A 19,069-nucleotide genomic window follows, 5' to 3' on the forward strand; every position below is an offset into this window, starting at 1 on the left:
AGCCTCTGAGTCTGAACTAGTCAGGAGTCACCAAAGTCATTCTTGCCTGAAGCCCATTTGGTGCCCTGTATAAAATCAGTTGGTAGGTTTTAGACAAGTTCCTCTTATTTGGACAGATGATTCGTCCCTCCAAGGAAAATAGCACCAAAGGTGGCCAGCAAGGCTGATGAATTAAGACTCCAGAGAATGAACCATCCTCTTTTCTTTTGTCTCTTGCTCCTTTTTCAGTGACTATTGCTCTGGTTTGACATCCCTGGAGATGGATGTCCCTAAGGAATCCTCAGACTTTGTGCCACTGTAGCAGCAGGGCACGTTTACCCCCACACAATGTCCCCTGCCAGCGTGTCTCAGCCTTATTTGGAGGAACTAAACTAGGATGAGTGGGTCAGAGGAGAGGTCAGTCTTCCATGGCCTGTTCAGTCTTTTACCCACCTTTTGCTAACCGTCACTCCCTCTCCCTCTCCATTTGGAAGAACTATTCCTAAGCCTAAATGGGCAGATATTATGAAATTGTCCATGGTGGGGTTTTGTGTGGGTCACTGCTGGAGACTGAATTAGATGTACTACTGGTTTGATTGAATCCAGCCTGACAGTTCCTGAGTTTCCAACCCTGATGGCTCATTTCTTCCCTCTCCTGTGCCTAAAAGGAAGAGTCTATTATCCACTATGGCTTTCTGATGCTTGTGAATTTCCACCTGCTACCAGAGAATAACTCACTCTACAGCTCCCTACCTGATCTGATCCCCAGTTCCTTTACATTAAGGAAGGACACCCAGGGATCTTATAGGCCCTGGAATGCTGCAACATTGGCCCCTAAATGGAAGGAACCAGGGGAGTTTGGGGCAATATATATGCTCTGAGACCCTCATGTTTGCAGAGCTGCATGATGGGCTCATTTCCATGTGAGAGCCAGACTGAGTCACTCTCCTGATCCTGATTAGCTCCCTGCTGCAGCACTTCCTTCTGTTTTAATTGCTTTCTCGTTTGCTGCATTGTTTTCTTTTCTAAAAGGAGCTTTAGGAGGCTGTTTTGCATCTGACCCACTGGAATAAAGAAGAGCTGCCCACTCTGTGCCCTAGGGCTCTCTTCCATAGTGAGAGTTTATTGTAATGCTTTGATAGCCTCATAATTTATTCTCACAACCAAGTTGTTTTCATGATAAAATGGAAATGTTTCCAGTGGGTGGCTTTGAAAATGAGAATCTGAGCGAAGAGACTAAATATAGGGATAGAGCTGCTGTTCAACTGGTGAGCAGTCCTGTTATGTAACAAGCCCAGGCCTGCATTTGCAGCAGAAGTGGGAAGACGTTAGCACCAATATCAGGGTGATCTGCTCTGGTCTGCATCTGGAAGAGTGGGAGCAGCCACAGAGATGCATGTAGAGCAGAGTTCAGGAAAAAGGAAATCCAGGAGATATAGCAGAGTTCAGGAAAAAGGAAATCCAGGAGATATAGCAGAGAGGGTGCCTGTGCGAGAAAGGGTCTAGCCAGGCACTCTGCCTAGAAGAGTACCTCAAACATGTACAGTGTGAGCGATTATTAACCCTTCCGTGCTAGAGCAAATGGGCTCAGAAAGCAAAGCTTGAGCCTTCCCCTGGGTTCTGGGACTAACTCTGGGCACACAGAATGGACAGGTCCAGCCAGGGTCCTATGCAGCACTATTAAACCAGTGCCCCATGCCCAATGGCAGCCAAGGGGATGGCAGTTTTTTAGAGATGTGATTTCATAATCTTCAGCAACACACTAATAAAGCTCTCTCTCTCTATAATTTTTTTTCCTGTGGGACAACAGAGTGATGTCATCATGTCACAGCGTCCACAGGTTGGGGGGTAGGCATAGCGGGGCAGGGGGAAAGCCCAGCCCTCAGCCCTGCCCCTGTGTCTCTGGAGCCAAGGACCACCCACTGCCAGCCCAGCCCTCTCTTACAGCCACATGGGCAGCCAGGGCTAGGGTACCATGGTGTTGGCTTTCCATAGCTGCACTGCGGCCTCAGCCTGGCATTCCCCAGCCATCATGGGCAGAGCTGGGTCTGGTGCAGCCTTGGCCATGGCAGGAGAGGGGGTAGAGTTAGGCTGAGGGGGAAGGGCCGGATTGGGTGTGGCTGGGGCGGGGGAGAGAAAGGGCCTGGTCTGGCATGGCGGGGGGCAGAGGAGAGGGAGGGAAAGGGCTCAGGCTGGCATGACTGGGGAACATTGTAGGGGGGGAGGGAAAGTGCCCAAGCTAGCATGGGTGGGGGGGAAGCTGGGGTTGGCACAGGCGCAGCTGGGGGGAGAGAAAGGGTCAGGGCTGGTGCGGTCATGGAGGGGGGAGAGAAAAAGGGCCTGGGCTGGAACTGGAATGGCCGGGGGGGGGGGAGGGGAGGAGAAAAGGCCCCAGGGCAGGAGAGAAAGGGCTGGGGCTGCCGCTGCCTGACCCCTCTCTCCCAGTGGACAGTTGGAGAACTGGGATTGCCTACTCTACCCCCAGGAGAAGGGGGTTTTGAGCATAGCAACCAGGGGATTTTTAAAAGCACATTTTTTAAATGAAGGTCCTGTAGACTACCACAGTAAATTCAGACACTGACAGTATTTACTTGGGTTTGGCAAATGCCTGTTAAATGGCTTAATTACCACCTGAATGGCACTTTCACAGGTTTGATGTTCTGCTAATGGGTCTGGCAGGCTTTTTCACTTTTAAGTTAACTAGATCCTCTCTGGAGGAAGCAGAGTCCCAGAACAGGGATAGGAAGAGACATGAAGGTGGACATTGAGATCCAGTGGTGCCCCAAATTTTTGGGTGCCCTTTGCAACTGCATATTCTGTGTATGGGTAAGGACGGCACTGGGTCCAGCATTATTTTAGGGGCAGAGCTCAGACTACCAACTTCAAGTGCTACTGTCCCATTCTAGCTGTGCTGCTGGGGTTCTTGGGCAAAAGGGATTCCATCATGGCACCCAGAGCATAAAGAGCTAGTAGGACACATGGTATGCACTGGTATCATTCTGCTGAATGGTTCGGGTTGCCCTGCCCCCACATCCCTGTGGCCTTGGCCTGATCACACTGATGGGGTGCACCATTTCCCCACTAGCTTGTGTAAGGCAGGAAAGCAGGAATATCACTTAGCCCTGGTCTATACTAGGATTTTATTTTGAAATAACCCCACTAAGGTCGAATGTGTAAGTGGAGATTCCACACTACTAATCTGTTATTTCGAAATAACAGGCCATGGAATTCAAAGTGTGTATTCCTGCTTTTCATCAGGAGTAACGCTAATTCCGAAATAGCTATTTTGAAATAACGGTAGTGTGGACGCGCTGGTGCCGCTGTTTTGAAATAATTACTCCTGAGAGTAATTCAAACTAATTACAGATGTGAGTACAGTGCTCCCTGCTGCTTCTGAATGATGGGGCTGGATTTCTGCTATTCTGTAGATGTAAAGCACAGACTATGTATAGCTTCATGTGCATCGGAAACAATCTCCTGAGGCGCCTTTTCCGCTTCACAGAGCCCAGCAGCTGTTCCCCAAAGTTCCACTGGAGCGTATCTTTCAGCTCGGCCCATTAATTTCCACATCTGTGAAGTCAAAGGGCCCCTGTTGTTTTGTCTCCATGAACTGGCTCATCTTCCGCCTATCGGCAGAGTGCACGGAGGGAGTTAGCCCATTTGTCGGGTGCAGTATGTTCCTTCTGTGATGGGAGGGCTTGGGGTTTGTTGACATCAGCCATTGGCAGTGTGGTGGCCAGAGACAGTTTTCTAGATGAAACTGCCATCCAACTAACTGCTCAAGCCTGTTTACCTTTTTGAATTATCCTCCTCCCCACCATCTTCTCCCAGATGTAGTTTATTATATGGGACTATATATAGGTTTCTCTCCTGATTAGATGTGCCTGGCTTTCTTAGCATGACGTAAATAGCTAGCCTCATGGTAGATTTTCTTAATGTGTTATTACTGCTGTTTGAATGGAAGTGGGTGGGCTTGTCTGTTTCATGCTTTATTTTTAATTTAATTTTGGATTAATGTAATGACAGAGATCTGCCAATGCTTTTAACTAAGGGCTGATCTACAGAGGGAAAAAGCCCACCATAGCCAGGGCATGCTAGCTGCTCTGCAGTAACTCCCCATGTGGACAATGTATTAGATGTGATAAACTGACCCCGCTGGATCAATCACTGCCTGTCAATGCAGCCCTTAGTAAAGACAAACCCATAGCTCCAAGTTTCAGCATAGCTAGTGCAGAGGGAACATCCATAGATAAGGTATTCTGAGTGCTCAGTGCTGGCCCGTTCCTGCCTCCCTGTCTTATTCTAGCACAATGCAGGGCGGAGTTACAGGCCAGCCTCACTATAAGTCCAAGATACATTCCAAAAAACTTGGACTTATAGCGAAACAACTTAAAGCAGGGAATTTTTTCCCCATGGCTGACTTCCGTGTGTGCAATTTTTTTTTTTGCACGACTTAAGAGTGGGGAATGGGAGGGACTCATCATGCAACACTTCCTACAAGTGTCAACAGTGTTGGTGCAGAACGGACGTACACCTGGGTGACTTATAGCAGGGATGCCCGGTAATATCCAGAAAGCGGGAGTACCAGCACCACCATGTTTCCTGACCCCGATAGCTTGGACATTGCGTTATAGATCTTGGGCAGGTGATTAGATTCTCTCTCCCCATTGACCCTAAATCCAGTGGTGTCCTCCTACCACTTAGCAGGAGCAATTCCAAAATGGTGTTGCTGTAGTGGGCTCTCCTCTCTGCTCTCTGCTAGCTTAGCTTGATGTGTTGGGCATTCTTATTTTAATTGGATTAGTTACCAGGAGAAAGGCTATCCCAGCTTTTTTTCTCCCCAATGCCAGAGGGAACATTTTAATGGCACAGCCCAGGTTGCATAACAGCCTTTTTAAGTACAAGGTGCCTAGGTTACAGCTCTCCACGTTCTGTTTATTGAATCAGTAACAAAACAACAACCATCACAGCAGCCTGAGAGTGGAATTCCTTCCCCTCCCATTGTCCCTTGCAGCCCCTCCCTTAACCCTCTTGTTTCCAAATGTGCTGGCATCCTTTGTTGTCTTTGGCAATTTCTTGTTTTCCTATAGGTCCCTTTCTCCCCCAGAATGTTCTCTTTTGGCTCCTGCAATCCCTGCCCACGGTGCAATTTAGCTGATTAGCTGGGATTTGCTAAAGCTTAAATCTGAGCTGGGGTAATTGTCAGCCATTGGGTAACAGCGCAGGAAGAAAACAACAGGTATCCAGGGACCAGGCTTCTCATTTATTTTTTGCTGTAATGAAGAAGAGGCAGCCTGTGTAATATGCAGAGGGAGAGTGGGATCTGCTGTTTGCATCTAAGGGCAGATCTTCCCTTCTAGGTCCTCACATCCACCCTAGTGTAACTCCATTGATTTCTGTCAATTTACAGAAGAGTTGTTGAATGTGGCCTTATTTTTATGTTTTTTCTCTCCATTCCATTCCCCCATTCTTTGCTTCCAAGAAGGTTGAGTCCCAGAGAGTATGGTAGGCTTGGGCTGGCAGCATTCAAAGTAAGGAAATATTTACCTGAGTTTGTCCATATGGGAATTTGGATCCCTCCTGCTGCAGTGATTTATAAAGGGTTAACCACAGAATCTCCTGTCAACTTAGTTAACCCTGCAGAGCAAAAAATCTATATCTGCTCTATAATAAAGCATGGAGAACAGAGAAGTCTTGTTTCCCTCCCAGTCAGGTTGATTCTCAGCACGTTTCGGTAACTGACTGAGACCTGAACCTCTAAATGGCTAATAATGCCTAATACCAAACAGAGTGAACCTAATGCAGTCCTCTGGCTCTTCCTTTGTCCACACACAGTGACTTGGTCAATCCCATCATTTAGGTCAAGGGTGGGCATTAATTTTTTATCTGCAGCTACCAAGATTTTGGAAAGTGGTCAAAGGCCACACTTTTCTATGGAGGGGGTGTGGGATTTGGGAGGGAGGTTGGGTGCAGAAGGGAGCTCGGGGTAGGAGATTGGAGTGCAGGAGAGGGTGTGGGATCTGAGAGGGAGTTTAGGTGAAGTAGGGGTTTGTGATCTTGAGCAGGGGATTAGGGTGCTGAGTCCAGGAGGGAGTAAGGATGCAGGAGTGAATTTTGACATGGGGGAAGAGCATAGCAGGGGTTGCAGGGTGTGGGAGGGAATTATGATCTGGGGTGGTGTACAGATGATTTGGGTGGTGACCTAGAGCAGAGGGAGTGATGTCCTGGGGTTGGGAGTTAGGAAGTGGGAGATGCTGGGGTGCAACAGGCAGGGGCTGAGGTGCTAGAGGCAGGCTCTGGTCAGGAGTCACTTACCTTAGGCGGCTCCCAGCCAGCAGCCCAACAGGGTCCCTGAGGCAGACTCCCTACTGCAGCAGCCCCAGCCACATGGGGGCCCTCCATGTGCTACTCAGGGCCGTGTGTCCTTGGGGGGCAAGATACTTTGTGCACACTCCCTCACCCCAGGCCAATTGGGTCCTGAGGGTGTGGGAGCATGCAAAGTCTCTTGCCTCCATTACGCGGTGCCTAGAGGGAACTGCCAGCTGTTCAAAATGGCTAGTGGTTCCCTCTACGTGCCACATGACCCTGGTGGGAGGTGAGAGAGTTTGTGCACCCCCCTGTCCCCTACTGCGATAACTGGCCCGGGGGCAGCAGAGCGTGCAAAATTTCTTACACACACCCCTCCCCCCTCCCCCCCGCTGCCAGAGGCATCTGGCATGTAGAGGGAACCGCCAGCTATTTTGAACAGCTCATGGCTCCATCTATGCGCTGTGCACTCCTGACAGCAGAAGGGTGGTGGGGAGGAGACTCTTTATACTACCCCACCCCCAAACCAATCCTCCCCTCACACTTCCACCAAGGCAGGCCACGGGTCAACTCAAATAGCTTGGCAGACCGCATCCAGCCCATGGGCTGTATTGTGCCCACCTCCATTTAGGTCATACCACATGAGGTGCCAGTCTTCTAGGCTTCCTTTCCTCCCTGTATGTCTGGCCTGAGACCCTTTCTGTATTACAATTTTTAGCCTAAGTTCCTGAGATGGTTGCCTCAAAACATGGTCAATGTCCACACACAGCACAGTTAGTAACCACAATAGCTAACCACGTTCAAACTCTGGCCCAGGCCTAAGCTGCTGTATGGTTATCTGAGTCTGACTACTTTAGCACAGTGTTACTTTGCTCTTTGGGACATGAGCCTTCGACTGGGTGGGTATGACCAGTTTGGCCTTTCAGTCCTCTGTGCATTTACCCACTTTCTGCCGGTGAGCTCTGTGTATGTCTCCCCACTATTCTGTCCCCTGCTGCAGCATTATGGGAGAGCTGCCCAGATTTTCCCAGAGTGCTTTTATATGAGCATGGGTAGGTGCAGATGCAAACACTCTGACACGTGGCTGTATAGTAAAAGAAGCTGTAGGCGAGAGAGTGCTGTAAACAGCTCTACTTAGAGTGTCAATAAGAACAGAAGAACGGCTGTACTTGGTCAGACCAAAGGTCCATTTAGCCCAGTATCCTGTCTACCGACAGTGGCCAGCACCAGGTGCCCCAGAGATGGTGGACCGAAGACAATGGTCAAGCGATTTGTCTCCTGTCATCCCTCTCCAGCCTCTGACAAACAGAGGCCAAGGACACCATTTTATCCCCTGGCCAATAGCCTTTTATGGACCTAACCTCCATGAAATTATCTAGCTTCTCTTTAAACTCTAAACTCTTTAAACTCTATTATAGTCCAATGGATCACTAGACATCCTGGCTGTGTCTAGACTGGAAAGTTTTTCCGCAAAATCATCTGCTTTTGCGGAAAAACTTGCCAGCTGTCTACACTGGCCACTTGAATTTCCGCAAAAGCACCGACGATCTCATGTAAGATTGTCAGTGCTTTTGCGGAAATACTATGCTGCTCCCGTTCAGGCAAAAGTCTTTTTCCGAAAAACTTTTGCGCGAAAGGCCAGTGTAGAAAGCAGAGATTTGTTTTCCGCAAAAAAGCCCCGATCGTGAAAATGGTGATCGGGCCTTTTTTGCGGAAAAGCGCATCTAGATTGGCCACGGACGCTTTTCCGCAAAAAGTGCTTTTGCGGAAAAGCATCCTGCCAATCTAGATGCGCTTTTCCAAAAATGCTTTTAACGGAAAACTTTTCCGTTAAAAGCATTTCCGGAAAATCATGCCAGTGTAGACGTAGCCCCTCTGTTTTCTACTAACTCTTCCTCCAGAAGAAGGCACCATATCTGCAAAGTACCGTTCTCAAGGATTCATGTAACATGGTAAACTGTGCTGTGCCATTTCCTGTTGGGGAGAGTGACAATTACTTCCAGGCTATCTGCCTGTCTTACTCACATACCATTCACAAGCTGTTCAGAAAAGTCATCACCCCTCCAGCTAAATGAAGAGAGAGAGATGGAGACTTCCCTCTGTTAAGTCCTCTCCTGAGGAGTGTTTACCAAGGAGCCTGATGCTATACATGAATCTCTGATTCACTGGTTTTAATGGCTAGTGGGAGACGGATAACTGGGAGTGTGCAAGTCAGAGTGCCTTTTACAGAGTGATTGGAAGCTAGCTGACATTTACTGGTAGTGTGGGCACAGCCACTGACTCAACCTGTGCTAGGGCAAGTCCCTTCACTGGCTTGTGTTTGTCAGCTGAACTTCCTCGAAAGGTCAATTCTGATATGCCAAAAGACAGATAAGAGAGGCCCCTAGAGAAAGTGAGCACCGGTGGCTTCGGCAGAGTTAGCATTCAGCAATAAAGGCTGCAGGCTTCTAAATCAGTTGTAAGTGACTTTAGGTAAGGGAAATCTTTACATTCAAAAATTAAGCCTTTGCTTCTAACTTACTGATAAAGGGGATGATTCCTATCTCACTTATTCCCACGTAAATCAGGTTATCTCCACTCAAGTCAGGAGAGTGAGCAGAACCATTCTGTCCATAGGACAGTTTGGGGCAGTTACCCCTGGCTCCGCACTTCAAGGGCCCCTATGGTGGCTGCCTCAACTGTCCTATGGATGCGGCTCAGAGAAGCCCGGAGGAGGCCCTCACCGGGAAGAGGGAGGCATTGCCTAGATGGCCAATTCCATGGCTAATCTGCTGACTGCCCTGAGATCTTGAGCCAGCAGTGGGATGCATAAAAGGGGTGAGAGATTGGACTCTACTTGGGCAATGGAGTCATGCAACAGGAGCCTGGAAGAAAGGCAGAAAGGAACTGGAAACAGAATGCTTGGGGATACATAGGTGGGTGACCTGAAGTGATGCCCCTGAAGAGGGAAAAGGAAAATTGCTCTTGTATCTTTACTGTGGGCTTGTTGCAAATGGTTTTACTGCAAAGACTTTGGGGGAATTACTGCACAAGTGTATGTGAATAATCTGTGGCCAGAGCTGGGACTTTGTACTGAGTGCTGAAAGACTGGTCTTTTCATGGTCAAACAGAAGGGGAAACTGAGGCAGGCACACCTGTTATCTCACAGCTAGCACAAGAGGGTGCTCCAAGTGTGTGTCACCCCTCTCGTGCTCCTCTGCTAGTTAGCCAAGGTGGAACCAGACTAACAGCAGAGAATTGTCAGAGTTTGGGGGGATTATTTGAGCTAAGAATTGAGGGAAAACTGACAGGAGAGACAAAGCTATCTGCTTTAAATGCCAATAAGACAAATGCATCTCTATTTGCAGTGTGGGATCAGAAATAAAATACAGATGACTTGGAGGAAAGACAGGTTGATATCAGAGGTAGTAAATGCTGGAACATGGCACACCAGATAAAGGAGTTAAACGAAAACGGGTACATAGTCAGCCATGGAAGCTACAATTAATTGTACACCAGGATGAAAAGCTTAAAAGTGAACACAAATGAAATTGAGCACCTGGCAATGGTGGTGCACCTTGGCTTATAATAGTCACTGCTGAAACATAGTTTAATGTGCCACATTTCAGAAATGTGGTAGAATGACAAGTCAGTTGGATACGGCCATAAGACTGGAGTGCAGCAGCAGGACTGCAATAGCAGCGTAGGCAACAGGATGGAGATGACCTGGGAGTCAGGCCTTGACAACACACACTTACATTTTCAAGCCCAGTCTCTGGGGAGATGGTTCCTGGTGACAGACAGACCTCTGCTTCTCTGTGGAACTGACACAGCACAGCCTGGGAGTAACAGTGCAGAGCTGCCTCTGCTTGCCAAAGGGCCCCTGCTGGGGAGTGACCAATAGAGGCTGCATTCACTTGCATCTTCCTATTTAATGCTTGAAATAAATGGTACTTACCTAAATAACAAACAAAACACAAGCAACCCCAACATGAACCTACCTGGCCTGAGGCTTAAAGAGCAAAAGACTCAGATGGCTGAGCACATGTCCCCTTCCTACAGCTTGTGTGACCCTTCTGCCATCATGTGAGCAGAACAAGCCCTGTTGCTGGAGTCATAGGAGCAGAGGGGAATGCTTCCTGCCCTTATCTTCTTCTGTCATCCTCCTTCCACATGTGCCCTTGAGCTCTGCTGCCACACACCCCTGCCCTCACTGCTTGGCTCCTAGCTGACACAGAATACTGAACTTCACTCACCCCTGGTCTACACTAGGGGATAAATTCAAATTAAGCTCTGCAACTTCAGCTATGTTAATTGTGTAGCTTTAGTCGAAGTATCTTAACTCAAATTTTGGTGCTGTGCATACTGTGGGAAGTTGAAAGGAGCATACTCTCCCTTCAACTTCCCCTACTCCTCTTGGAAGCAGGACTACTAGCATTGATGGGAGCACCCTCTGTTTGAGTTAGTGTCTTATCTAGACTCGCTAATTCGAACCCTTGAAGATCAACCTGCGGTAGCTTCAATCTTCTCTGTAGTGTAGACATGGCCTCAGTGATTCTTGCATCCTTTCATTCCAGAGGTCAAACATGGCATCCTGTTTCCATCTTACGTTCTTCTGACTTCAATTTTGAGCCACCAGATCTTGTTACACTTTTGTCTGCCAGACTGAAGTCCCCTCTGGTATCAGATATTTTCTCCCTTTGCAGGTCCTTGTAGAGCACAAATCACTTGTTTAGCTTCTCATCAGTAAACTAAATTGGTTGAACTTCTTACGTCCCTTGTGCAAGGATTGTTTTCCAGACCTTGCATCATTCTTGTAGCTCTTCTCTGAATGCCTGCCTATTTTCCAATACCCTAATCTAAAAAAAGTGTGTATATCAGAACTGGATGCAATACCCCACCAGGAGTCTCACAATGTCACATGCAGCCCTGGAGACTAAGCCTTTGTTTATTCACATTTTAATATCAGGGCAGGGTGAGCTCCCACATGCTGGCCCTAAAATTCGATCTCAAGTAACTAACTTGAGGCTCTTTGAGCAAGGTTCTATGTACTCAAACCACAGGTTGAACCTTTAATCTGGCACACTCTGGTCCAGCAACATCCATGGTGCAGCATGAATTTAGTTAGCCAGATGTCCACTTATCATGGACAAAGGCAAGTTTCCCACAGTCCCATAAAATTTGTTTATAACCACCAGTCCTGGTTCTCAGTATTCTGTGCTCTAAGTTACTCTTCAATGTCTTTTAAGAGCCCTGTAAGCAGAAGTGTTGATAATGCTGCTGGACAATATTGACCTCCCATGGTTTGGCAATTCTCTGGTTTGGCACCAGTAAGGTCCCAAGGGTGCTGGACTACAGAAGTTCAAGCTGTAGATCCAAATTCTCAGGTCCCTGTGTTCTGCTGTGCTTTGGTGGAGCACACTGGAAATTCTGCAGGGGTTTTATTTAAATTCTGAATTAGGTTTTTTATTGAATTAAATATGCAAATGAACAATTGCTCAGAACAGTTACTTTTTTATTTTTATGCTTTCTACATATGTTCAGTGTACAGTACTGCAGATTTTTACATTAACACCTGACAGTATGGAAGATGTCATGAGGAAATTGGAAAGTGGGTGTCTGAGCTCCTGAGATGGCAATTTGGGATTATATAAGGACATTTTTGCTAAACCATTTCAGCAGTGAAATAGCTATGTTAACATAATAAGCCTGCCATCTTTTGTTTTCAGTGTGAACACTCCATTTAGACGAAAGAAGCTGTTTGCACCTGTCAGAGCTATTGTTTCAGTTGTCCTGTAGAATGAGGAAAACACCACTTTTGTGGTTATACTTGGGTCACATTTTCCAGGTTATTTTAGCAATCATGACTGGCAACATGATTTTAAATCTTCAGAAGGGTAGCCAAATTAGTCTGTAACAGGAAAAACTTAAAAAACAACAAATAGTCTAGCAGCACCTTAAAGACTAACAAAACATGTAGATGATATCATGTGCTTTTGTGGGTGCAACCCACTTCTTCAGATGACACTGAAGAATGGATGGAAGAAGTGGGTTTCACCCACGAAAGCTCATGATTCCATCTACATGTTTTGCTCGTCTTTAAGGTGCTACTAGACTATTGGTTGTTTTTAAAAGTTTTTTTTTTTTTGTCTTTAAATGAACACTAAAATTTGGATCCTGATTCAGCAGCCAGTCTGCAGATCTGTGACTTTTCCTATCAGGATGAGTGGTGTTCACCCTCCAGGACATGTTCAGTTATTAGCCTTTCAGCAGAGATACTCAAGCAGTGGACTAATTAATGCCAACTGTAATACAGATACTTGCCGACTGGGCACTGGAGTGAGTCCCCTCCCCAGTTCATGTTAGATAGGACACCCAGGAACCAACATCTGCTTACTTTTGTCACTACAGATCAGAGCTAGACTAGATCTGGCAAGTTAGAGGGGAGCACTTTACCAGTCCCACCAATTTCCCTAGATTGCTTTTTGTTTGGTAAAGAAGCTGGGGGAGGGGGAAACAGCACAAACCCTTTTCTTATCCTTCGCTGAGCACCTTTTGACTATGAAGCACCCTTTTGAGATGCCATAGTTAATACACAAAACTTCCTGGGTCATTTTCCCACCCCCCATGAAGCAAGATTTTCTTTTTCATGCTTCCATCAGGCTACATCTACATTGGCATGATCTTACACAAATACTCTTTAACGCAAGAGTTCTTGCGTTAAAGTATTTGCTCAAGAGAGTGTCTACACTGGCATGTACCTCTGCACAAGAGCATCTGTGCCAATGTGGATGTTCTCTTGGGCAAGAAAGCTCCAACGGCCATTTTAACCATCAGGCTTTCTTGCGCAAGAAATTCACATTGCCTGTCTACACTGGCCTCTTGCGCAAGAGGGCTTATTCCGGAGTGGGAGCATCATAGCTCTTGCGCAAGAAGCACTGATTTCACACATTAGAACGTCAGTGTTCTTGCGCAAGAACTCCCCGCCAGTGCAGACAGGCAGCATGATTTTGTGCAAAAGTGGCCGCTTTGGTGCCAGATCGCGCCAATGTAGATGCAGCCTCAGTGTTTAACTTCCCTGAACCCCTTTTATGCTCTTAGCTTCACTGAAAAGTGGCCTATACACAGCAGCTACAGGGAAAGAAGGTTGCATTGTTAGCCTTTGGGCATATCTACCATTGAAAATGCTCCAGCAGCTGATAGTGAAATAAGTATCTTCACCTAGCTGGTGGAAATGAGGCAGCCTCAATCTGTCAAATACAGGAGGCTCTGTGAGTGGGTGCACCCACACCAGACTGATATACTGGCGCTACTACTGGTTTGTCTAATGACATTGATTTGTTGTGTGATGATGTCCACACTGATACAGCATTGGGAGAGGAGGCTGCTTGTAACATGGGCTATGTTTACACTGGCGCGATCTTGCGCCAAAGAGATACGCAAATGAGGCTAAGCGTGGAATATCGCCAAGCTTCATTTGCATATCTAGTGAGCCGCCATTTTGCAGAAGAGGCTCTTGCACCAGAAGGAGCTGTCTACACTGCCCCTTCTTGTGCAATGCCCCTACGCTGATTATTTTTGGGAATAATGGCATTGCGCAAGAGAGTTTTTCTTGCGCAAGAACTATGACCCTACTGCCTGGCCCTACCATGTCAGTCTCCACACTCTGGCATCCTCTGTCTCTAGGACCCCCAAACCTTCTATGCCACCTTGTGTCAGTGACCTTACTGCCCATCTTCCTCAGGAACAAACTGCAGTCTGAAATAGCCACTGATCATTGGCAAGGATGTGTGGACCTGCTGCTATCCTGGCTATGTACTTTAGTACCCTCGGGCCCTGCAGCCTTTGAGCTTGTCTGGCCGGCAACCTTCCCCAGCCCTGCTCTGTCAGGAAGCCTCTAGCTTCCCTAGCAACTAGGTCCATCCTGCTCCCCAGCAAGAGTGAGACTGTCTCTGTCCCTCCAGTAGCCTTTATTTATACAGTCCCAGCTGGGCCCTAATTGACTCATACCTGTCACAGCTGCTGGCTCCACAGCTCCAGCCCTCTCCCTTAAAGGGCCAGTGCGGGGCAGACACCCCAGCACACACTCCCCTCCTTAGGATCACCACTCCTGGGGATAGGAGGGTTTCGTAGCCTGCGCCAGTTGCCAGTGCCCCTCTAGAGCAACTCACTTCTCTTCCATTTCCCTTAGCTTTTCCTGAAGGCAGTCATTCTCCACAATCACCTCCCTGTACATCTGGGCCACATTCACATTGTGGTCCTCTGCCATATTCTGGGCCTTCTCTGTTGCCACCAGCCACACACACAGGTCAGAGTCTTCTGGAGGATCCATTATCACAGTCTGAGTCCATACTGTGGCCTGGTCCACTACCATCTGCATCTACTTCTCCAACTGGGCCCTTGCCATCCTAGGCAATGTAACGGCCACCTCCCTAGGGTGGCTCCCAGGCAGGTCAACTACTGCCATCCCTGCAGCATCAACTGTCCCTGCCTCAGCTTCTGCCCTTGGCCTTAACTCTGTCCCTCTCTGGTTCAGTGCCTGCCTTGGGGCTAACTTTGGCCCTAATCCCTGGATCCTGGCAGTTTCTCTATAGGTGCTCTCTGCACCCAAAGGCCCAACATGTCTGTCTCTCCCTTTTTCCTCTCACCTGGTGGGCTCTCTCCAGGACTTGCCCCTTTTGCTGCTCTGGGTGACACTCCCTGCCCCCATCCCAGTAGGGACAATCCCTTCCTATATATCTGTACTTTCCACAGGTATAACAAGCTCGCTGTTCTTCCACCTGTCTCCAGGCCCTAGCACTGGGCTTTCCTGCATACTCTTTGTGATTCCTCAATTCTTTCCTTAGGGCTATGTCTAGACTGCCCTCTCTTGCACAAGAAAATATGCAAATGAGGCAAAGGTGAATATCGCACGCCTAATTTTCATATTTAATGAAATAAATTTTTTGCACAAAACCCCCCTCTTGCGCAAGAGCCATTCTGCTGCTTTTTTTCAGAAAGAACCGCTCTTGCGCAAGAGTGGGGGTTTGCGCAAAAGCCCCTTGCACAAAAATGGTGGCTCATTAAGTATGTAACTGAGGCACAGCGATAGCACTGCTTTGCCTCATTTGCATATTTTCTTGGACAGGAGAGGGCAGTCGTAGCCTTGGCGTTTCATCAGGGCCTGCTGTTCCTCCACCAGCTGCCCCAACTGTTCATACAGGGTCCATTGTGCCCTCAGCTGGGCCCTACCTGGCTTATACCTGCCACAGCTGCTGGCTTCACTGCTCCAGCCCTCTCTCAGAGCTGGGTTTAACCCTTGCATGGCTAGGGCAGGGCAGATGCCTCATCACACTACTATATCACAACATGACCCTGCATCACTCTAGTCATCTGAAGAAGTGGGCTGCATCCACAAAAGCTCATGATACCATCTATGTGTTTTGTTAGTCTATAAAGTGCTACCAGACTATTTGTTGTTTTTAAAGTTTTTCCTGTACAGACTAACTTGGCTATCCCCTGAAGCTTCTGCATCACCAGTTACTCATTTGCTTGAATTGCCCTGCAAGCCAAAAATGGGGGACACAGCTCTTGCCTGTATTGTGGGATAGGCGTAGCTAAGCAGTACCATGCCTGCAGGCTAATAGTGAAGACCACTTATAATACTCCTTTATCCTTTGCTACTTATTTCAATTAAGGAGCCCCATGTGGTTCACAAACATGAAAGAATTAAGCTTCTTGATTCCCTTATGAGAATGGGGAAACCCAATGTCAGTCCTTCTCCACCTACTCAGGGTAAGAATGTGTGTGCACTGCAGCTGCTTTGCCCATCCCTTGCTGGCATGACGCACTTTCTCACATGGACTCAAATGTTGTGGCTAGTGGGATGCTTGTGGGCTTTTGAGTTAACCTTGGCCCAGCTGTAGTGAAGGTAGTTTGGTTTCATAATCTCTACACAAGTTGCCCAGATGAAGGATGCTTACTGCAGCTCTGGGGATTGAGAAGAGAAATCCTGATGATTGGTATTGAAATTCCCTGCATAGCACTAGTGGCACCACAATAAAACAGATAATTAGTCGTGTGATTGACCTTGCTGATAGATTCAGTCTAACAATCAGCTGTACTTACTCTCCCCTATGGTGTGTGTGCTTGCTTATCCTCCTTTAATCAGCAGCAGAATATTTTCCCTTAGGTCAGTGATGACTGTTAGCAGCCCTGTCTCTGCTCTGGGCTTTTGACTTAACAGGGTTCAATGAAAACATACAAGAAAGAGATTGCAGTAACTGGAAGGTCTTTGGCTGTTTCATTATCACTTTGGTCTCAGCAGTTTAGAAGGAATCAGCTGAGTGCTTGGTAATAAACAGTGGGTCAGATCCTCAACTGGTGTAAAGTGAATAGCTCTGTTGAATTCAGTGTAGCTCTCCCCATTTACACCACTTGAGGATCTGATCCTAACTAATCCCGGATTTGGCTTTTGCTGAGCCCTAAATTACTATCTGCTTTTGTTCCATATGCACATATAATCCTCACCTTCCTTTTATTCCTTTCCCTCTGGGTGGCTCTTTAGAACACACATGCACGCATACACACCAGCAGTGCATTTGGTAACTTAATCACTTCCAGCCTGCTCGCCATCAATCATTACATGATCAAGGAACTTTGAAGCCATCACTAGCTCATTTTCTACTACCTAGATTCTTCGACTCCTTAACATTCCAACCCCCCTGATTTTTGGTAGGCCCCCTCAGAGTATGTTTACACTGCAGTTAGACACACAAGGCTGATTCAGGCTAAGTAGCTGTTTAATTGCAGTGTAGATGTTTGGGGTAAGAATGAAGCCTGGGTTCTTGTACCCTGCAAGGTGGCAAGATCCTAGTGCCGACCCTAAACATCTGCCACAATTAAACAGCCCCTTAGCTCAAGCCTGTAAGCCAGAGTCAGCTTGGCACAAGCACAGGTTTTTAATTGCTCTATAGACATACTGCGGTACCCAGGCATTTAGTGTGACAGGTGGTTAGGAATATATAGACAGAAAGACATCACCTTTCTGCTATGAATGTTCCATTTTTATAGTGGTGTAGGCATGAGAGTGATGCGGAGAACGGGCGAACTGCTGTTGGAGCCAGCAGTTCAGTGGCAGGCAGGAGGGCTTTATTGAGGGAGGAGTTGGTGCTTACAGGAAGCTGCTGGTTTGGCCCAGCACTAGGGCCAGCCCAACTCTGGTAGTACTTGGACTGGTCCAGCTCTTGTGGGAGCGGGGGCGACAGCTCATCCCAGTTCTGGGGCCAGCCCAAATCTGGTGGCACTGGGACTGACCTAGTGCTCAGGGGAGCAGTTTGGTATGGGGCTGAGGGCACAGTGGGCCGGGGGGAGGGGTGGCAATGGCGATGGCTTGGCCTGATGAGGCCGGGGTGGGCAGGCTGGGGCTCCTCCAGTCTGTGGAAGCTCTCAGAGCTTTTCCTTTTATGGGGGGAGACTTCGGGGCTCTGGCATGCAGGGCCAGGGCCAGAAGGGGCAGGGCCAGCAGGCTTGCTTCCCCAAAGCAGGGGTACACGCGATACACATGGGTGTGGGAGTAAGTAAGTCAAGGATGTATCAGTACCCACTTTGGAGTTGTGCCTTTCAGGAGATTGGTGGGGGAGGGGAAAAGTTGGCTTTATATGACCTTTGCATGTTTGGGAATCCAAAAATTAATTCAACTCCCAACATAAGCTATTGCTGTTCCGGGTTTACTCTAATTTATGCTTGGACAGCATCACTCCTTGAGGGACCTCATCCAGCAGGTCAGGAGAACCAGAACCTAGAGGTGCACCAGAATAGTATGCCCTTTCCTCCTTAATATATTCTTGAGCTCAAGGGGAAGATTAGCATGGAGACATTATGCCAGCTCTGCAGGACAGGGCAGCTCCAGGTGAGATGATTTAACTGTTAAAATGTAGAATTAGAGTCATTATTTCCTATACCCAGTTTTGCAGACACAGTTAGAGCAGGGTATAGCTGGGAGAGGGAGAGCAAAGAAATAAAATCAATACCAGATCAAAATGAAACGCAGTCCCCAAGGGGTCTGTAGGATTACATAACGGAGTATAATGGCATTACAGTAACCAGCGAGGAATTCTAAATCCTGCCAGATCAACAGGCATCCACAGTGGGCCTGAAATGAAGATTCACTCTCTGTCCTGACTCTGACTGGACAGTTGTATCCATTACACTCTGCAATCTGTGCCAGAATCCTCCTAAAACAAGGAATGGGGGCTTTAGCTAGTGACAGACAGGATTCCCAGGCATGCAACCAAGGCACTTGATGAGAATATACACCCAGCATTCAGCCCTGATTAGGGTTGCCAGTGGAAAGCTACTGACCTTGGGGCATTCTCTCCACCCCGAATGGGACCCAGAACAGCAATACGCAGCATCTTCCCAAAGGGGCCTGATGTAATACCTTTCTGCTGGGCCGTGCGTGCTGTTTCACAACCAAAACAGTTCTTACGTGTGTCCAGTTAGAATATACATTGTCATGGGCCACAAGCCAGAATCTGTCACTTGGTAGCATGAAAATGATTCTTTCTACAGAAGCTACCATCTGTTTTACTGGCTGAAATTGTGTAACCCTACATACAGCCTTTCCTGCTACAAATCCAGTTCTCCTGAGGTAAGGTGTTCCTCTTTCACTTACTATGATTATTGCTCCACAGAGTTTTGCATGTTAATAAAAATAATGAACAATTTCTACAGAAATCTATTTTCTTCCAAGATCTCAAATCATACAAATCCTCACAATCCCCCTGAGAAGTAGGTCATGTTTTCTCTTTAAAGAGAAGAAAGA

The 19,069-nt window shown here is 47.6% G+C and overlaps 1 pseudogene; it reads right to left on the bottom strand.

Annotated features, from left to right (window-relative positions):
* Positions 1–14,638, bottom strand: part of LOC149523806 (uncharacterized) — a 43,972-nt pseudogene extending 29,334 nt beyond the window's left edge.
* Positions 14,639–19,069: the final 4,431 nt, after the last annotated feature.

The sequence above is a fragment of the Pelodiscus sinensis genome, chromosome 11 (assembly GCF_052426305.1).
Source record: "Pelodiscus sinensis isolate ZL-2025 chromosome 11, ASM5242630v1, whole genome shotgun sequence".
Lineage (NCBI taxonomy): Eukaryota > Metazoa > Chordata > Testudines > Trionychidae > Pelodiscus > Pelodiscus sinensis.